Genomic DNA, 19,062 nt, shown 5'->3' with positions numbered 1-19,062 from the left:
CCCTATTGAGAGGAACCCGGTACCTCAAATGGAAATGCAGAAATCACCTGTCTTCTGCGTCACTCACACTGGGAGCTGTAGACCGGAGCTGTTCCCATTCGGCCATCTTGGCTCCACCCTCCAGTAGTTGTTCTTAAGTTAGGTTTTCTGGTTTCATAGGTCTCTTCTTCCTTCCTTCCTTCCTTTACACTTTATGGCTAGACTCCGGTCTTTTTCCTTTTCTCATAATGGTCTGCACTCTTATTTTAGCAGTTTATTTTATTGTAAGTTGCCTCACATGGTTTTAGAAATTAAAAAGAATGTAAAAGAAATAGAATTTAAAAATAATTAATTTTAAGTACTAAATTGTAAGGTATATGTTCTATGTATTAAGCTATATAAAACCCTCAATTTTTAATAAAACATACCATAATGAACCTAAAATCTCTTTATTATTATTTTTGTTTCCTCTTCTTCTTCTTCTTTTTCTTTTTTTTGAAACGAAGTCTCACTCTGTCACCCAGGCTGGAGTGCAGTGGTGCTATCTTGGCTCACTGTAACCTCTGCCTCCTGGGTTCAAGCGATTCTCCTGTCTCAGCCTCCTGAGTAGCTGGGATTACAGGCGCCTGCCACCACACCTGGCTAATTTTTGTATTTTAAGTAGAGATGGGGTTTCACCTTGTTGTCCAGGCTAGTCTCGAACCCCTGGCCTCAAGGGATCCACCCACCTCGGCCTCCCAAAGTGCTAGGATTACAGGCATGAGCCACAACGCTCAACCTAAAATCTCTTTAGAATAGAGAACTGGACTTCAAGTTTTCATATAATTTATAGCATATAGCATACGGCACTGCATATTTCATGTGTGTTATTAAAAGTCTTAATTTTAATCTAGCTTCTATATGAAGGTACTATAAATAATGTTAACACTTGTTCGGTGACATTTTAGGCAAGGTAATTTTTTTAAAAAACTTCTTCAAAATGAGAACACATGGACACAGAAAGGGGAACAACACACACTGGGTCCTGTTGGGGGATAATGGGAGGGAGAGCATCAGGATAAATAGCTAATGCATGTGGTGCTTAATACCTAGGTGATGGATTGAGAGGTGCAGCAAACCACCATGACACATGTTTGCCTAGGTAACAAACCTGCACATGTATCCTGAAACATAAAACAAAATAAAACTTGTTTTAAAAAAAGGGTTATTATCAAGAGAATGATGAAATAAACTATGTATGATACATTCTTTCAATAAAATGTTCCCAAAGCATTGTTAGGAGTGTTTCAAAAAATATTTATTTGCCTGAGAAAATAGCCATGATATAATGTAGGGTGAAAAAAGCAGAATACAAAATCATGTGTATGGTTATTATCCCAATTAAGTAAAGGGTGTAAACATAAATAAAGAGACAGAGAAGAAATAGAAAGAAATGCATCAGATTGTTAGGAGTAATTGTTGCTGGGCATATGAGACTGTAGATGATTTTTTTCTTCTTTGTATTTTTTTTTCTATTTTCCAAAATCTCTACAATGAACATGCAGTATGCTCTAATTGGGAGAAAAAAAGAAAAACATATGACCTTAAAAACAAAAGCTCTATACTCTTTATTGCTGGATACATGGAATTCAGAGGTCCATTTGTGTGAAGGAATCTGGGTCAGGCTCTTTCTGGAGACAGTGAAATAAGCTAAATGACTTGCAAAGTTTCCTTCCCTTTTCCCCTTGTAGCACCCTAAGAATCATTCCTGAGCAGCTGATAGTTTATTCAGGGAATTAGAGATGCATTTTAAAACCAAGAACACTCTAGTGATGTCAGCAAGATAGCTGACTAGATATGCCTAACTCTTGTTTCCCCACTGACCTCTACAAAAAAAGGACCAATGCAGCAAATAAACAACCACAATTTGACTAGAGTGTTTAAAGGAGAATATTGCAAGAAAGTGATGGAAACCCTGTGAAGCACTGACACTCATGGTGGCAGAATAGAGAGGGAAGTTAAGCACCCTACCTCTGTGACCTCATCTCCTTGGCTGGGAATAGCTCAGAACTAGGAAAGACTTCTCACTGTGGGGAAAAGGTAGGCAGATCTCTAGCAGCTCTAATAGTGTACTGTTGCAAACATCTGCAGACCTTGCTACAGGTGAGTGTTGTGGCTCCTTGAGCCCAGTTTAGGGTGCTTCATACAAGCTCTAAACCCAGTTTAGGGAATCTCCCAGAGACCATATGGCTGAATTGTTCCAGAGAATAAGCACATATTGTGCCCCCACTACTTCCTGTGACCCAAGTTGCTCTTGTGACCTGTGACACCCTCTTGAGACCAGAGCCACTACTAGAGTATGCCCTGCTCCAGGGACCAACAGCCAGTGTATCTCCTCATCCCTGAGGACTTACTGTTATTCAACCATGCTCAAACAAGTGGCAGCAATGCCTTGACCCCAACTACTCAGAACCTAGACCCAGGGGATAGTTGCTATCCTGGTGAGAAAGTTGATGCAGCATCCTGCACCCCAAGGTGGTCCTGTACAGCATGGAGGTCTCCTCTGTGACCACTCCTGTGAACAAAGCCACTGCACTTTGTGACCCCTCAAGGCCTGAGAAATAGCCCACTCGGTGGCACCCAGCAACTCTGCCCCCATGATGGGTGGAGTCACTGTCTGCCTTATGCACATCCTCCCAGGGCTGAAGACTACCATCCCTAATGGCACCAGGCCCAGCAAAGCCATGCCACCACCTCCATAAACGCCCAAATCCTAGACCACGGAGGCATATGCAGAAACTGCTAACATTGATTATAGCTAAAGAAATTACATGAAGACTACACTACTGCACCTACCTAAACCAATGTCAAACATGCTACCCAACAGGCATCTAGGACCCATCTACAGGAATATCTTTCCCTGTGAAAGCTACTTGATACAGCTGGAAGAGGAGAATGTTCCACCAGCTGTGCAGATATATATACAGGGACACAAGAAACATGAAGAGGCAAGGAAATATGAAACCTCAAAAGGCGCAAAGTAATTCTCAAGTAAGAGACCCCCAAAGAGAAGAAAATCTGTGAAATGCCTGAAAAGAAATTCAAAACTATGATCTCCAGGAAACTCAGTAAGATATAAGAGAATACAGAAAGATGACTCAACAAAATCTGGAAAATAATTCACAATCTGAAGGAAGAATTAAGCAAAGAGATAGATATAATAATAGTAAAAAAAATGAAACAGAAATCTTGAAGCTGAAGAATACAATGAATAAAATAAAAATACAATCAAGAGCTTCAACAACAGACTAGAGACAGGCCTCTGAAATAACTCTTTCTTTTGGAAAAAAAAAAAAAAGAATAAAGAAAGCCTACAGAACTTATGGGGCACCATTAAGTGAACAAATACTCAAATTATGGGTTTTTTTTTAAGAAGGGAAATACATGGGAAAATGGATAGAAAAACCTATTTAATGAAATAATAAATGAAAACTTCCCAAGTCGTGAAAAAGATATGGACATCCAAATCCAGGAAGCTCAATGTCCACATATATAGTCAACCCAAAAAGTCCTGTCTAAGGCATATTATGGTCAAATTGTCAAAAGTCAAAGAGAATTCTAAAGATAGCAAGAAAAAAGCATCAAGTCACATATAAGGTCAAGTTATATATAAGGGAATGTCCATTAGACTATCAGCAGATTACTCAGCAGAAGCCTTGAAGGCTAGGAGAGAGTAAGATAATATATTCAAAGTGCAAAAAGAAAAGAAAACCCATGTCAACCAAGAATACTATGTCCAACAAAGCTATCCTTCAGAAAAGAAAGGGAAATAAAGTTCCCAGACAAGCACAAGCTGGAGGAATTCATCACCACTACACCAGCCTTACAAGAAATGTTCATGGGAGTGCTACAACTGGATGTGAAAGGATGAAAACACACAAAAGTGTAAAAGTCATTGATAGACATAAACTCAAAATCAAATTCAGTACTAGTAGAGTAAATTCACTATCAAACTCAGAATAACCCAATAATGTAATGGTGGCATATAATCTTTTAAATCTCTAATATAAAGGTTAAAAGTCAAAATGGTCAATGATAATTATAGCTACAAGTAGAACACATTAAAATTAAGGCCACAAAATTGTAGATTGTGTGGGTTGGGTAAAATAAAAAGTATTTGTATATGACCAAAGTTAAGTTGTTATCAGCTTAAAATAGTCTGTAATAAACACAAGATTTTTGTTGTTGTTGTTTTTGAGACAGGGTCTTACTCTTTCACCCAGGTTGGAGTTCAGTGGCATGAACATGGCTTACTGCAGTCTCAAGCTCCTGGGCTCTATCAATTCTCCTGCCCCAGCCTCCCAAGTAGCTGGGACCACAAATACACACCACTATGTCCAACAAAATTTGTTTTTACTTTTTGTAAAGTTGGGGTCTTGCCATGTTGCCTAGGCTGGTCTCAAACTCCTGGGTCCAAGCAATCCTCCTACCTCAGCCTCCAACAGTGCTAGGATTACAGGTGTGAGCCACTGTGCTCAGCCTAAATACAAGATTTTTAATGTAAGCCCCACAGTAACCAGAAAAAAAAAAAACCCAGCAGATACACAAGTGAGAAAAAGGAATTAAACTTTATTACTATAGAAAACCTCCAAACCGCAAAGATATACAATAAAGGAAGAAGAAACAAAAGCTATACAAAACAACCAGAAAGCTATTAACAAAGTGGCAGAAGTAAGTCTTCACTTAACCCATAGTAAACTTAAATGTAAATGAACTAAATTCCCCAATTAAAAAGTATATAATGGCTGAATGGATAACAACAAAAAACAGACCCAAGGTTGGTTCAATATACACAAATCAATAAATGTAACTCATCACATAAACAGAACTATAGCCAAAACCACATGTTTATCTCAATAGATGCAGAAAAGGCTTTTGATAAAATTCAACATCTCTTCATGTTAAAAACTCTCAATAAACTAGGTATTGAAGAAACATACTTCAAAATAATAAACCATTTATAACAAACCCACAGCAAATATCATAATAAATGGGGAAAAGCTGGAAGAATTCCCCTTGAAAACTGGCACAAGACAAGGATGCCCTCTCTCACCACTCTTATTCAATATAGTACTGGAAGTCCTGGCCAGAGCAATCAGTCAAAAGAAAGAAATAAAGGCATCCAAATAGGAAGAGAGCAAGTCAAACTACCCCTATTTGCAGACACAGGAATCTGTATCTAGAAAATCATAGTCTTGGCCCAAAAACTCCTTAAGCTGATAAAGAACATCAGCAAAGTTTCAGGATAAAAATAAACATACAGAAATAACTAGCAACATACAAAAATCACAAAAATCAACAGCCAAGACAAGAGCCAAATCAGAAACACAATCCCACTCACAATTGCCACAAAAAGAATAAATACCTAGGAATACAGCTAACCAGGAAGGTGAAAGATCTCTAAAATGAGAATTACAAAATACTGCTCAAAGAAATCAGAGGACATAAACAAATGGAAAAACATTCTACGCTCATGGATAGAAAGAATTAATCATTAAAATGGCCATACTGACCAAAGCAATTTACAGATTCCATGATATTCCTATCATGACATTCTTCACAGAACTAGAAAAAACTACTTTAAAGTTTGCATGAAACCAAAACACAACCTGAATAGACAGGGAAATCCTAAGCAAAAAGAACAAAGCAGGAGGCATCACCCTACCCAACTTCAAACTATACTACAGGGCTATGGTAACCAAAACAGCATGGTACTGGTATAAAAACAGAGACACAGACCAATGAAACAGAATAGAGTGTGCAGAAATAAGGCCACACACCTACAACCATGTGATATTCAACAAAGCTGGCAAAAGCAAGCAATGGGGAAATGACTCCCTATTCAATAAATGATACTGGGATAACTGGCTAGCCATATGCAGAAGATTGAAAATGACCCTTCCTTACACGATATACAAAAGTCAACTCAAGATGGATTAAAGACTTAAACGTAAAACCCCAAACTATGAAAACCCTGGAAGACAACCTAGGCAATACCATTCTGGACATAGAAATGGCAAAGATTTCATGACAAAGACACGAAAAAAAATTGCAACAAAAGCAAAAATTGACAAAAGAGATCAAATTAAATTTAAGAGCTTCTGCACAGCACAAAGAAACTATCAACAGAGTAAACAGACAACCTACAGAATGGGAGAAAAATTTTGCAAACAATGCATCTGACAAAGGTCTAATATCCAGCATTTATAAAGAACTTAAACAAATTTACAAGAAAAAAAACAACCCCATTAAAAAGTGGGCAAATGACATGAACAGACACTTTTCAAAAGAAAACATACATGTGGAAAACAAACATATGAAAAAGCTCAATATTACTGATTAGAGGAATGCAAATCAAACCCACCATGAGACACCATCTCACACCAGTCAGAATGGATATTAATTACTAAAAAGTCAAAAAATAACAGATGCTGGTGAGGTCACAGCAAAAAGGAAACACTTAATACGCTGTTGGTGGGAGGGTAAATTAGTTCAACCATTGTGGAAAGCAGTGTGGTGATTCCTCAAATAGCTAAAGACAGAAGTACCATTCAACCCAGCAATCCCATTATAGGGAGGATCCAAGATCCTGTATAAAAATGGAACCTTAAATTTTGGGAATCTGTTTTTGCCTTTCAGCTGTGTCTGCTTATTAGGCCCTAGTCCTGGCCCTGTTCCTTGAAGGGCTCCACCCTGAAGCCAGGAATCCAGTTAAGAAACTGGCAAACAAAAAATCTCACAACTACTGAATCTTCTTCTTTCTGTGTATTTTTATGTGTTGTGTGTGATGTTTAGAAAAGCGCTCTGTTTAATTGGCTTAAGAAATAATAAGTGCTTAAATCAAACGCTTTGTCAGAAAAATAGAAACTTTAATGCCTTTTAGTTTACATGACTTTAGTAATCCCTGGGAAGTAAAGATGGTTTTAAAGATTATTAGTAAAATAAAAATGTCTATAAAATTTAAACATTTGAAAATATTTAGACATTTGACAAATTTAGACATTTAAAGTAAGTCAGAGATTAGATTTGCTAAATGCTTTAATGTCATAAACTGCTTCTTTGACTTTGAGGTAAGGCCTGGGACATGCAGAGTCAGCCATGCTCCCTAGCTATGCTGGAAAGAGTCAAACTTTATCTGCACTTCTCTCTGGTGTTCTAGGCTCCACACCTGGTACATAAATAGAATTACTTACTTGCCAGATTTTTACCAAAAATATAAGTTGCTAAAAGTAACATTGAAACATGTAATTAAGACTACTGGGGAAACAGTTTTACATGCCAGGTGTGTAAGGAAAATAGAATGTGTTTTTGGTAAAAGATTATAAAAAGGCATGGGAATTTGGGTTTTGTCTAGTTTTGAGGATTAAAGGATTGGATTGTTTTAAGTTAGACAGAATATAGCTAAAGGTTTGAGCAAGTTGTGAAAGGTTTGTGAAAGATTAATCTTATAAAAGAAATTCTGTGTGTAAACATATTGGCTAAAGCTAAAAGGGTATTATTTAGTTTTTCCATAAGTTGAACATTTCAGCTAAATGAATAACCTGTGATTCTATTTTGTGATATCCAGTGTTTTAAACCTTTAATATTTGTAAAACCTTCTAAGATCAAATTCTAAGTTAAGTTAAAAAAAGAAAAAAATTAGGTCCTTTTAAGTCCAAAAAGGACACATTTTGCTTATTTGATGTATTAAAATCATGAAGGGAGCACTGTCAAATATAAAATGCTATTTAATTTTCTTTGGGTTATAGTTATATAAATATGTAATTGTATGTGTTATGAAATTATATAAGATTCCATAATTTTGATATGTCTCAATATGTTATCAGCAAAAACTGTAATTGTTATGTTAATTTGTTGTGTGTCACAGAGATGCCAGATTTTCTTGTTGACTGCATTTTTAACTATGGCTGTCCTGAGACTTCTGTCATCCATGGACAATTGTTGTCTTGTTTTGACCCTTTTCAGAATGCAATTTATAATCAGATATAGGACTCTGATGGGTACTCTTGAATGCAGGTCTCTGATAATCTTAGAAATTGTGTTATCGGAATAGAGGAAAAAAACAAACTTCTAGGACTCTCAAGGAGAAATGATGTGTTAAATATTAATAATTCTTTTGCTTCTCAGAGTCAAGAAAACTTTTTCCTTTTTATCTATTTAAAACTTTTAGCAATTGAATAAATTATACTCTTGGGAGGAAAATGTGGAGCATATTGCTTTATCTCTATGTGATTTCTCCCTAATATAAAAACTATTTGTGAGTATTCTCAACTTATGGCAGTATAGTTATTTGCATGAGTACAGTAAGAATCTGTTTTCTTTTGTAACAAGGCACAACTGGAGAAACTGGTTATTTTACCAAGTTTTTGACTGGAATGGCATACTTTCTTTAAAGATCAAGGCTGACTTATAGAGCCAGTAAAAGCCCCTTGGGAAAGTTGGCCTCATACTTTGTCTACACATTCCCTGTTCAGGGTTCCCGACTGGTGGTAAGTAAAGAATGTCACTTTCTGACAGGCCCGGGAACCCCAAGTTATCTTGGGGACCTCAAGAGGAGGGAAATGCACCCAACTCATACTGGTATTTGCAGGCAAAGAAAATCCGTGGCTCAGTTTCAAGGCTTTAAAAAGTACAATTTGAGAATCCTTACAGAAGAAAGTTTCAGCAAAGCTAATTTAAAAAAAGAGCCTATATGGCAAAAAACTATTCCTACTGCACTTTATGCAAATAATCAGCTCAAACATAATAAAACTATAACTTATTTTACAAGTAAATTTGTCCTATAATGATGTATCTTTAATAAAAATGGGCACTGAAGGGAGAAAATTATGTTTCAAAAACTATAGTACAACTGTTGTTAGCTATTCTTGAGTTTTTATTATTTTCTACAATTTGAACTAAATCTTAAATTCCTTGTGGGCTACAAGTCCCCAAACTAATGCTTTCAAATCTTTATTTTTAAAACTAGGAATTGGAATTGCACTCCTTATCCTAGGACTCATTATTTACCCGATAGTACACTGCTTGCTTAAATGCTGTACTAAAACTATAGATGAGAATACTAATGCCTTTATCATACAAGCCTTGGAACCCCAGCCCAGCCCACACTGAGTACGCTAAGACATCTGGGAAAGCAGTTCCACTCTTCTCACCCTGGGGTCATCTCCTATTCCCACTATGGCCCCTGACAGGAAGAAAAAGCCAGAGGAGTGGTCAGCCTTTTCCCATCTTCATAGACCACGTCGTAAGAATAAGGTGTTATAAAACTCAAAGGGAGGGACTGAAACCATCATTGCAAAATCATAACTAAGGCAGTGAAAGAGATCTGACCTAACCAACTCCATCTTGCTTCTAACCTCCAAGCTGTCCTTGTTCACTCCCGGGTGTAGCCAGAATTAACTTTGGGAGACACTTAGTTTAGTTTATAGTTTGAAACAAACATGTTAATAGCCCTTTCCCAAAACAAATCCCCATCTTTCCTGGGGACTAGACTGCATTTGTAGGACTAACAAATTAGCCACAGGATTAGAAATTATGGTTTAGGAGTCATGCAGCTGGAAGCTACAAGATTCTGACCCTCCCCAAATTGCTCCTGAGGCGCTATTGTAAAACCTAAGATCAGTGCTTGAGATATTTTGCAGACTCTGCACTTGATAGACTAGCTGGCACTGTCCAGATCGATAAACTGGCTCATCTGATCCTGTGGCCCCCATCCAGGAACTGACTCAATGCAAGAGGACAACTTCGACTTCCTATGATTTCATCTTCAACCCAACCAATTAGCATTCCCGATCCACTGCTCCCGCTACCCAACACACCAAATTATCTTTAAAAACTACAATCCCCGAATGCTTGGGAGACTGATTTGAGTAATAATATAACTCTGGGCTCCCGCACAGCCAGCTCTGCGTGAATTACTTTTCCTGTATTGCAATTCCCCTGTCTTGTTAAATCAGCTCTGTCTTAGGCAGTGGGCAAGGTGAACTCGCTGGGTGGTTACAAGAGGAGTAGGGATGAGTAGAAGCAAATGGAGAGACCAAGCACATAATTTAAAAAAAATGGTTTCAGTCAACTGAAAAAAATTCCCCAAACAAAATCCAAAAAGAGAAAAAGCATAAAAGCCTTTTATATATATTTACTCTCTCTCTCTCTCACACACACACACACAATTTGTATGTATTTATACAAATATCCTTTTAGGTTTCTTATTATCATATTTTAGCTGGTTCAGACAGCTCTTATTTCTGGCTTTTGAAGTTATTTACCAAAGGTATTCTCCCAAGTGAAAACAATAAGCCTTAACCAAGATTATGACTTAAGCAAGGACGCACAAGGCATCTCTAAAGCGGTTCAAAGTGGTCCTCACAAGATCTAGAACCACCCCAAAGCTAGCTCAAATAAAGGAAAGTTTCACTAGCAACAAATATAGTACAATTTACATTTCTGTCCAGCCATATTCTCCAGACTTTCAGTTTCCCAGCTGACTGTCTACACACAAAGGCCCCAAATCCCAGTGTACTGCCACAGACAGGAAACAAGAAATCAAAATCTGTCCACGGATGGGAAGAGGATCAATAAGTTCCAAAGTCATACAAATATCAAACCAAAAGGGACTGATTCCTGAGGAGAGCAAAGATCACCTGGTGACCATCAAGAGGCCATCTGGAGACAAAACTCATCTGAGGAATTTAGAAATAATTAGACTTCCCTATTATCTAAAGCCAGCATCTGGTTCCAGGCCTCTTTCCAAAACATTTATAAGTAACTAGAATTTCTATAAATCTCCAGAAGGCATGCAAGCCAGAACTCATTGTGCAACCCTTGCTGACATTAAGGCACCAAAATGTCTACAAATGTAATAATTTATTATGACCTACGTGGCTAGTATGGTCCAAGTTTCCCTTAAGCTCCCACTTTAATGTTCACAAATGTACCTAAGGAAAATCCATCCGTGCAGTCAGTCCTTTCTTGCTGAGGCTTCCTCCTGCACTCTTCTGCAGCATTCTTTCTCTCTAATAAAACTTTTCTTTTTAAACCTATATTTTTGTTGTCGGTAAATTCTTTTTACCAACCCATGAGTCAACCACTTTCCAATGCCAGGACTCTGACATCTTGCCCAGCAATTTGCTGATCAGGAGTTTTAACTATTAGAATACAAAATGGAGCAACCCTCATTGTTAATCCTGTGTGGAATCCAAAACTGGCAGTTATGAATGTATGAGAAATCTTAACTATTTTAAGTCAGATTTTTGCTCTGTAATTTAGTCAAGAGAATTTTTCAGACTACTCATAACACTAGTATATGTCATTTAAAAATTTTTGATATTCCCATTGTGCTTAAACATGTAAGCCACTGGAGTCCCTTATGGCCGCTAATCAGAGACTGTCCTCTTAGAACTAAGGTTCTCTATAATTGCACTTACCTTATACAGGTATAAAAGTAGGCCCAAGGAGAAAGCTCACAAATGAGATGACTATATAAGAGGTTTTCCTTTGACTATTATTTGCTCAGCAGGACAGAAACAATAGTCATTCACTTAGCTATTTGATTTTTAAAAAGAGCTCTTTCCGTTCTTCTTAGCCTGAAAACTAGCAATATAGATTAATATAAAGTACAAAGTTATGGAATGGACTCTATGTCACATTAAATGGTAATCGTAATTGTGAAATTCAAACCTTATCTGTCCCAGTATAAATATACATTTCACTTTCTGTTCTTATGATTCAGGGAATTTGTACTTTAAATATTATTGAAATTATTTTTATTTCCTAAAAAACAAATTCCAGATTGGGACTATAAGACTGGATTCATGGATTAGGGAAATAACAGTTATCAATTTAAGGCTGAATTGACATTACTGAGAAACACCAATTTTTAAATTGATTACTCAAGTTACATAAGTCAGCAGTTACACACAAGAATGACAGCTACAGAGATACATTTTATTTATGACTTCCTCATTTCTGTGGAATAGTCTATTTCCAGGTTGAAATGCTATCTCCATTTCTTCAAAATAGGTAAAGAAATCTTTTATCATCCACTTTTATCTGTGTGTCTTGTAGCATTTTAGCAAGAAAATCACTGTATTAAAAATCTTTTACATTTCTTCAAATATTCATCCCCCTAACCATTCCCCTGGATTTTAGTGTTGCTTGACCATATAAATTGGGCTTAAAATTAGTATCCAAGTCATAAATAAGTCAGTAACTAGAAACAGTAGGAAAAGCCTTAAATTTATTAAAGTAAGTAGAAAATGGTTATTCTCCCACCATCTCAAATTTTACTTTACTATTCAATCCAAATTATTCAACCTAATATTTCTTCTATTTTCCCAGAGAGACAACAGGAGGGCTGGGTGTTGGTGGGGAATTGGCATTAGTGAGCTTGGGAGCAAACTCAATTCTCCCTACCTAAGGGTTCCTCCTCAGAGAGATTCACTTTCTAAGAAAAATAAACCCTCTTACCAATTTTAAATCAGTATGAGATCTAATTAGAAAAAAAAAAAAAAGATAAAACCACAAACCCATGGCACACCAGAGAGATTTAGACACCTGAGAAATAAAAATAAAATTCCAAGCCCCCCAGCTGACTGAATGCCCCCCCTCTTCACCAAGGGGACCCGAGAAACCTTAAAAACTAAATTTCTAACCATGACAGGGTGGGAGGTCAGACACATCTCATTATACCTCCTTCCTCGCTCACCACCATTAGACTTTCTTCCCTGTGGGTTAAACAGAAACCAGCCCTTTGAAGACTCCACTGTTGATATTAACCAACTGCCTGACACTGCCCCCTTCCTTTTTTTGGTTTTGGCACAACAGCAAACCAGCATTCCTTCCTGATAAGAGACTACTGACGACAGAGTGGTTCTGGTCTGTCTACAGAGGATGCCCAGGGAGGGCTTTCACGTCCTTTGCTTCATCTTTTGATGTCAAAGGACTGAAAACTCCACCTTTGAATCATGCTAGTGCTGTCATGAAGGGACATGAAGCTCAATTGCACATATGCATATTTCTTCTTCCATAAATATACATAACTCCTCCTACAGCTTATTAAATATCTATATTCAGCTACCATGCTCAGCATAAATCCCTTAGCATTCTTCAGTTGACATGACTGGTGATGAGGGTGGGATCCACAGAGAATCCTGGATTCCCCTAATGTGATCAAAGTCAATGCACCAAGGTCTACAGCTCAGCTGTCTCCCCGACGGTGCTGGGAGGAAGCTTGGTAAGCTCCCCAAAATCTAAGATTTCTCCCCTCTAGGTGAAGATTTTGGAGACTATTTCTCTCCACCCTAACCCTTTACTTCTTCCTGGTTCCTTTCCAGTCCCTGTCCTAGTTCCCTCCATCTGGATCATGGAGCGGATCTTCCCTGTAAGCCCTAGGTTTTGGTGCATGGGAGGGGTTCCCAGATCAGTTAGACTCAGCTGATCTGTAAGGTCTTATAAGGACACTCACGCTAAGGGCACCCAAAGGAATTCTTTTATAATGTGATCTGACACTTTTAGATCTGTTTTACCAGAAGTACTAATGGGAATTCTTCAATCTTAAATGAAAAGATGCTAACTAACAACATGAAAACACATAGAAGTATAAAAACTCACTGTAAAGGTTAGAATAGAGTCAAATTTAGAATACTCTAATGCCGTAATGGTGGTGTGTAAATACTTTTTAACTCTATTATAAAAGTTAAAATATAGCTACAATAATTTGTTAATGGATACATAAAATTAAAAGATGTAAACTGTGATGTCAGTTACATAAGATGTTGGGTGAGGAGAAGTTAAAGTGTAGTTTTTGCTTGTGGTCAAAGTTAAGTGGTTATTGGCTTAAAATAGACTGTTATAAAGTGTTTTATATAATCATAAACCTCACAGTAATCCCAAGTAAAAAAAAATCTGTAGTAAATACACAAAAGATAAAGTGAAAGGAATCAAAGCATACCACTATAAAAAAAATCACGAAATCACAAAGGATAACAGGAAGAGTAAAAGAAGGGAACAAAGGAACTATAAAACAGTCAGAAAACTACCAATAAATGGCAGTAGAAAGTCCTTACCAATATATAATTACTTTAAATGCAAATGGATTAAATTCACCAATCGAAAGACATATAGTGGCTACATAGATTAAAAAATAAAAAAACCAAAACAAGATCCAGCTATACCCTGCCTGTAAGAGACTCATTTTAGATTTACAGACACATATAGGCTGAGAGTAAAGAGATGAAAAAAGATATTCCATGCAAATGGTAGCCAAAAGGGAACAAAGGTAGCTGTACTTACATCAGACAAAATAGACTTTTTATTTTTTTTAATTAATTAATTTTTTTTTTTTGAGATGGAGTCTCACTTTGTCACCTAGGCTGGAGTGCAATGGTACAATCTCAGCTCACTGCAATCTCTGCCTCCTGGGTTCAAGTGATTCTCCTGCCTTAGCTTCCTGAGTAGCTGGGATTACAGGTGACCGCTACCATGCTCAGCTACTTTTTGTATTTTTAGTAGAGACAGGGTTTCACCATGTTGGTCAGGCTGGTCTTGAACTCCTGACTCCAGGTGATCCACCCACCTCGGTCTCCCAAAATGCTGGGATTACAGGTGTGAGCCACCGTGCCCAGCCCAAAATAGACTTTTTAAGTAAAAAGAGGTTATAAGAGACAGGAAAAGGTCATCATATAATGATAAATGTGTCAATTCATCAAAAGCTTATAATAATTATAAACATATATATATATATATATATATATATATATGCACCAAACATAATCAGAGCACCTAAATATTTATTAAAAAAAATGACAGGACGGGAGAAACAGACAGCAATAAAATAACAGTAAGAGACTTCAGTACCCACTTTCAATAATCAATAGGTCATCCAGATAATAAAATAAATAGGAAGCATTAGACTGGAACAACACTATAGCCCAAATCGACCTAACAGACATATACAGAACATTGCAGCAGCATGCAGTCTTCTCAAGCACACATGAAATATTCTTTAGGAAAGATCACTCATTAGGTCACAAAACAAGTCTTAACAAATTAAGAAGATTGAAAACATCCCAAGTTTCTTCTCTGACCACAATGGAATGAAAGTAGAGATCTATAACAAAGGGAAAATGGTAAAACTCACAAATACATACTAATTAAACAATACACTTTTGAACAACCATTGGGTCAATGAAGAAATCAAAGGGAAATTATAAAAATCTTGAGAAAAATGAAGACAAAAACATGCATACCAAAACTTATAGGATAGAACAAAAACAGTAATAAGAGGGAAGTTTATAGAGATAAATGCCTACATCAAGAAACGAAGAAAAGTCCATGCACAGGGGCTCAAGTCTGTAATCCCAGCACTTTGGGAGATAAATGCCTACATCAAAAAATGAAGAAAAGGCCAGGCACAGTGGCTCACGCCTGTAATCCCAGCACTTTGGGAGGTCCAGGTGGGCGGATCACTTGAGGTCAGGAGTTCGTGACCAGTCTGGCCAACATGGTGAAACCCTGTCTCTACTAAAAATACAAAAATTAGTTGGGCGTGGTGGCAGGTGGGAGCTTGTAATCCCAGCTATGCGGGAGGGTGGGGCAGGAGAATCACCTGAACCTGGGAGTGGGAGGCTGCAGTTAGTCGAGATCATGCCACTGTACTCTAGCCTGGGAGACAAAGTGAGATTCTGTCTCAAAAAAAAAAAAGAAGAAGAAGAAAGATCTCAAATAAACAACCTAATGTTATACCTCAAAGAACTACAAAAAAAAAAAGAACAAAGTATGCCCAAAGTTAGCAGATATAAGGAAAGAATAAAATGAAATAGAGAATAGAAAAATATCACAAAAATGGAGAAAACTAACAGTTGGTTTTTTGAAAGCTAAACAGAATCAACAAATACTTAGCTCGACCAACCAAGAAAAGAAAAGGAGAAAACTCAAAGTCAGAAATAAATGAAGAGACATTACACCTGGTGACACAGAAATAAAAATGTTCATAAGGGACTATTCTGAATGACTATATGCCAAAATATCAAACAACACAGAAGGCATAGACAAGTTCCTAGAAACATGCAAACTATTAAGATTGAGTCAAGAAATAGAAAACCTGAACAGATGAGTACATATAAAAGGACTGAATCATCTAAAACTTCTCATCAAAGAAAAGCCCAGGAGCAAATGGCTTCATGGGTGAATTACACTAAACATTTAAAAAAGAATTAATACCAGGCCTTTTTAAACTCTTCCAAAAATAGAAGAGGGAAGACTTTCACATTCATGATATCGACATCACCCTAATACCAAAGCCAGACAAAGACACCTCAAGAAAACTACAGGTCTATATCCTTGATGAACATGGATACAAAAATCCTCAACAAAATATTAGCAAACTGAATTGAACAGTACATTAGTCAGTTAATGCACCATGACCAAGCAAAATTTATCCCAGGAATGAAAGGATGGTTCAACATTTGCAAATCAATCAATGTGATATACCACACGAACAGACTAAAGAATAAGAATCCCATGATCATCTCAATAAAAGCAGAAAAAGCATTTGGCAAAAATTAACACCCTTTCATGATAAAAACTCTCAACAAATTAGGTACAGAAGGAACTTACCTTAACACAGTAAAGCCATACATGAAAAGCCCACAGCTAATATCATAATCAGTGATGTGTAACAAGGCAAGGATGACTACTCTCACCTCTTCAATTCAGTCTGGTACTAGAAGTCCTAGTCAGAGCAATGAAGCAAGACAAAGAAATAAAAAGCATTAAATTTCGAAAGAAGTAGTAAAAGTATCTCTGTTTATAGATGATATAATCTACATCTAGAAGTAGTATTTCTAGTAGATGTAGAAAACCCTAAATACTACTCAAAAAATTCTGTTGAAACTATGTTGCAATATACAAATCAACATACAAAACTCAGTTGTGTTCCTATACCACCAACAAATGATGGAAAAAGGAAATTAAGGAAATAATCCTATTTATAATAGCACCAGAAATAAATACATAGATAGATAAAATAGGAGCAAATTTAGCCAAGGAAGTGAGAGATGTGTACATGGAAAACTATAAAACATTGATGAAAGTAAATGAAGAAGAAAGAAATGAATAGAAAGACATCCTGTGTTCATGGACTGGAATAATTAATATTGTTAAAATGTCTACACTACCCAAAGCAGTTTGCAGATTTAATGCAATCCCTATCAAAATTGCAATGATATTATTTACAGAAATAGAAAAAAAAGTATAAAATTCATATGGAACCACAAAAAACCCTGAATTGCCAAAGCAACCTTGAACAAGAAAAAGATAGATGGAGGCATCACACATCCAGATTTCAAAATATATTACAAAGCTACAGTAGTCAAAACACTATAATACTGAACAATAATAGATATATAGACCAATGAAACTGAATAGAGAGACCAGATATGAATCCACCCACTTATGGTCAATTGATTGTCACCAAGAGTACCAAGAACACACGATGGAGAAATGATAGCCTTTTTAATAAATGGTGTTGAACCATAGAATACTATGCAGCCATAAAAAAGACTGAGATCATGTTCTTTACAGTGACATAGATAGAGCTAGAGACCATTATCTTAAGTGAACTAATGCAGAAACAGAAAACCAAATACCACGTTTTCATTTATAAGTGAAAGCCAAACACTGGGAATGCATAGACACAAAGAAGAGAACAAGAGACACTGGGGCCTACTTGAAGGTGGAGGGTGGGAGGAGAGAGAGGACTGAAAAACTACCTATTGGACACTATGCTTATTACCTGGGTGATAATCTGTACACCAAATCCCCCATGACATGCAATTTACTATAATACAAACCTGCACATGTACCCCTGAAACGAAAATAGAAGTTAAAAATAAATAAATAAATAAGTAAATAAATGGTGTTGAGAAAATTGTATATCCACAAAAGAATGAAATTGGGCCTTTATCTGACACCATATATAAAAATAAATTTAAAATGGATTAAAGACTTAAATATAAGATCTGAACCTGTAAAGCTACTAGAAAAAAACAGGGTAAAAATCTTTTTGAAATTGGTCTTGGCAATAATTTTTTTGGCTATGACACCAAAAGCATAGGCAACAAAAGCAAAAATCAGTAAATGGTGTTCCATCAAGCTAAAAAGTTTCTGCACAGCAAAGGAAACAATTAACAGAGTTAAAAGGCAATCCATGGAATGGGAGAAATATTTCTGAACCATATATTTAAGAAGGAGTAAGTTTCTAAAATTTATAAGAAATTCATACAACTCAATAGCAAAAACACAAATAGCCCAATTAAAAAATGGGCAAAGGATCTGAATAGACATTTCTCCAAAGAAGACATACAAACGGCCAACAGGTATATGAAAAGGTGTTCAACATCACTAACCATCACAGAAATGCAAACCAAAATCACAAGGATATATCACCTCACACCTGTTAGAATGGCTATTATCAAAAAGACAAAAGATAATAAGTGTTGGTGAGGTTATGGAGACAGTAGAACATTTGTACACTGTTGGTGGGAATGTAAATTGGTACAGCCATTTTGGAAGACAGTATGGATGTTCTTCAAAAAATTAAAACTAGATCTACCATATAATCTAGTAATCCTACTTCTGGGTATATATAGAAAGGAAATGAAATCAAGATCTCAAAGAGATATCCGCACTTCATGTTCATTTTAGTATTATTCACAATAACCAAGATAAATATCCATCTTTGAATGAACGGTTAAAGAAAATGTGATTGGTGCACACACACACACATGCACAATGGAATACTATTCAGCCTTTAAAAAGAAAATCCTGCTAATTGTGACAAGTGTGAACCTGGAGGACATTATGCTGAGTGAAATTAGCCAGACACAGATATACAAATACTGTATTATCTCACTTAAATATGGAATCTAAAATAATTAAACTCATAGAAACATCATATAGAATGGTAGTTGCCAGGGGCTGGGGAGAAGGAGAAAATGGGGAGATACTGGTCAAAAGATATAAGTTTCAGTTATGCAAGATGCATAA

The 19,062-nt window shown here is 36.5% G+C and overlaps 1 long non-coding RNA gene across 1 annotated transcript in view; it reads right to left on the bottom strand.

Moving 5' to 3' along the window:
• The window catches only part of LOC109026508 (uncharacterized), a 146,062-nt gene extending 135,089 nt beyond the window's left edge, over window positions 1-10,973 (bottom strand). The window contains exon 1 of the long non-coding RNA XR_010133488.1: window positions 10,953-10,973. This is a non-coding gene — a long non-coding RNA (uncharacterized lncRNA). The remainder of the gene's footprint in view (window positions 1-10,952) is intronic.
• Between the last annotated feature and the right edge of the window lie 8,089 nt (window positions 10,974-19,062).

The sequence above is a fragment of the Gorilla gorilla genome, chromosome 3 (assembly GCF_029281585.2).
Source record: "Gorilla gorilla gorilla isolate KB3781 chromosome 3, NHGRI_mGorGor1-v2.1_pri, whole genome shotgun sequence".
Taxonomy (NCBI): Eukaryota; Metazoa; Chordata; class Mammalia; order Primates; family Hominidae; genus Gorilla; species Gorilla gorilla.
This window is presented reverse-complemented; position numbering and strand designations above follow the sequence as displayed.